This window comes from Otolemur garnettii, unplaced genomic scaffold (assembly GCF_000181295.1).
Source record: "Otolemur garnettii isolate 467f Iridium unplaced genomic scaffold, OtoGar3 scaffold00073, whole genome shotgun sequence".
In the NCBI taxonomy this organism is placed as follows: Eukaryota; Metazoa; Chordata; class Mammalia; order Primates; family Galagidae; genus Otolemur; species Otolemur garnettii.
In genome coordinates this window covers 7,013,346-7,016,195 of record NW_003852468.1, presented here as the reverse complement: position 1 = coordinate 7,016,195, position 2,850 = coordinate 7,013,346, and the positions used below count along the sequence as shown (strand labels likewise).

Sequence of the window (2,850 nt, the reverse complement as noted above, 5' to 3'; positions counted from 1 at the left end):
AAAAAAAAAATTTAGAGATGTGTCATCATGAAATACTTTTTGAATAATAATGATAAATGTAACAGTAGCTGAAACCTGAGTTCTTACTATGTGCAAGAAACTATACTCTGTATTCAACTTACAATACTACTCCCAAGATAAGCACTGTTTTTAATGCTTGTTTTACAGATGGGGAAATGAATTGTCCACTGACACTCTTTCTTCTATATTGTATGTTCCACAAAATCTCTAAGTATTTTAATTCAACTCTCTCTATATTAATTCCTTTTTCCAAGTTTAAGGTTTATATACAGGAGTCTTATTAATTATGACATAGTCAAAGATGTATCCTGAAAGAGTATATGGGATTTTATAATCAATATCATTTTGCTTAGTAAGTATTATAATCTAAAATTCATTACCATTTCCCCCTAGAAATGTTTTCTGTATATGCTTAATCTAACTTTAGAAAAACAAATTTAAACTAGAGTCATTTCTTTTTAAAAATCCTTAAAGTAAAATTATGGTATGGCAAAACTCACCTATTCTGCACCTGAGCAGCTGCAAAATGGACATAATTCTTCTTCTCAAGTAGCTTAGCCAGCAGATTCTCAATTGCACCCTTCTGATTTTGAAAAGCTTCTTCCAAAAATTGATACCTTAAACCAAAACAAAAGCTACACTTAAGACAAAATTCACAATTAAGATTTTGGAAATAAAAAACAACTATGTGACCTTATGAAACCCTATTGAAGTGATTAGCTCCCTATGCTGGCCACTTTGTTCCTTATCTCAACACCAACTTTTGGCTGGCAATCCCCTCCTTTCTGACTCTAAGCCATTATAAAAGAAAAAACTACTCAAGAAATGTTTGTGTACTCTAATTTTACAGCTTTGATTCAGGATTACATCTTTTTAGAAATCCACATACTGAAGTAAGTTGTATACACCATAAATCACAAAATACAAGCAGATTATAGAAAATATTATCAAAATTATCCATAGTTTTAACATGAAAAAGAAAAAATCACTGCTATGGACTGTAATGTATATTCAGTATCTATTTTAATTTTATACTTTCAAATGCAAGTATAATTGTGATATTTAATTTTATATCTGACTTTTATTTATCTTATCTTTATAATCACAACTGAAATAACTTTTCAGTTCATGCATCACATATTGTCAAACCTTCCAAAAGGGTTATACTGTATACCATTTTAAAACGGTACCAGTTTTATTTTAACACTGTCAACATGAATGGTACACATGAAATTTTTCTAGTGGAAATTCAAACTTAAACTCTACACTTCTTTGGTTATTTAGAACCTAGAGTAACGGTTTTCTTTGCTAGTTTAATTTCCTCTTTGGAAATTGTTAAATCAAGTTTTAGTTTCTTCTATGTCCTTTTTACATGGGCAAAAGGATCCATCATAGTTCATATTCTAAAAGACATAAATATAAAATGATACCATACTCTGACAAGAGTTATAACAGAGACATGTATAATTTCAAGCAAAAACCCAGCGCCTAGGGTGGCATCTGTGGCTCAGTGAGTAGGGTGCCAGCCCCATATACCGAGGGTGGCGGGTTCAAACCCAGCTCCAGCCAAACTGCAACAAAAAATAGCCGGGCATTGTGGCGGGCACCTGTGGTCCCAGCTACTCAGGAGGCTGAGGCAAGAGAATTGCCAAGAGAATTGCCTAAGCCCAAGAGCTGGAGGTTGCTGTGAGCTATGACATCAAGGCACTCTAGCAAGGGTGACAAAGTGAGACTGTCTAAAAAAATCCCCAGCACCTAAATCAGCCTCAAGGAAATCTCAGAGAAGTGAAAATGGTATCCAATGCTAAGTCCAAAGGCATTCTTATGGCAATATAAATACTTCAAAATGGCCAAAGAAAAATAAGCAAAGATCAGAATGTGAGATAATTGGTAAAATCCAGAGACAGACTGTGAAGGGCCAGGTATACCATGTTACTTTTGTAGTTTATTCTCTAAGTCTCTCAATAATGGGAAATCCCTGAAGAATCATAATGAGAATGTTATAATCACAGGTACACTCTAGAATCATTGTCAGACAAATATAAAAGACCTAAAAGAAAGCAGAAGGGAAAGACCAGGTAGAACTTTAAGGTCAGGGTACAGTACTGATTGGTACAGCCAAACAAGATGAACAACTGACTCTGTTAGATCAACAGATTCGAGAGATTTTATGTCAGTCTTATAAAGGCCCATGTTACAATCTAAAAATCTGATGCCTAGCTAAGCCACAGTCAAGAAAATGTCACTAGAAACGAAGAGTTCGAGGTAATGACAAACTCCTAATTGCCTACGTGGGCAATGAAATTACAAAAGTAAAGGCAGGCACTGAGATGAGGAGAAAGACTGTGAGCATCTAGATGTCTACTGTGTCCTCCGTAAAGGTCTCAGCTACCGTAGACAAGAGGAAAGGCTATGAAATTGTTAACACACAGAAAAGTTTGTTAAGAGAAAAGGAAGTATGCTGGCTCGGCACCCATAGCTCTGTGACTAGGGTGCCAGCCACATACACTGAGGTGTTTGAACCTAGCCTGGGCCTGCTAAACAACAAGGACAACTCCAACAAAAAAAAAATAGCCGGGCATTGTGGTGGGCACCTGTAGTCCCAGTTACTTGTGAGGCTGAGGCAAGTGAATCACTTGAGCCCAAGAGTTTGAGGTTGCTGTGAGCTGTGATGCCACAGCACTCTGCCGAGGACAACACAGTAAGACTCTGTCTCAAAAAAAGAAAAAAATGGCTCGGCGCCTGTGGCTCAAGCAGCTAAGGCTCCAGTCACATACACCTAAGGTGGCAGGTTCGAATCCCCAGTCCGGCCCCGCCAAACAACAATGA

General features: G+C 36.8%; 1 protein-coding gene across 2 annotated transcripts in view; it reads right to left on the bottom strand.

The window, feature by feature from the left end:
• TRIM33 (tripartite motif containing 33) overlaps positions 1 to 2,850 on the bottom strand; it is an 82,043-nt gene that overhangs the window by 50,377 nt on the left and 28,816 nt on the right. For both annotated transcript variants that reach the window (XM_023515486.1, XM_023515487.1), the window contains one exon: positions 522 to 638. The gene's annotated coding sequence lies outside the window, so the exon portion shown is untranslated. The remainder of the gene's footprint in view (positions 1 to 521; positions 639 to 2,850) is intronic.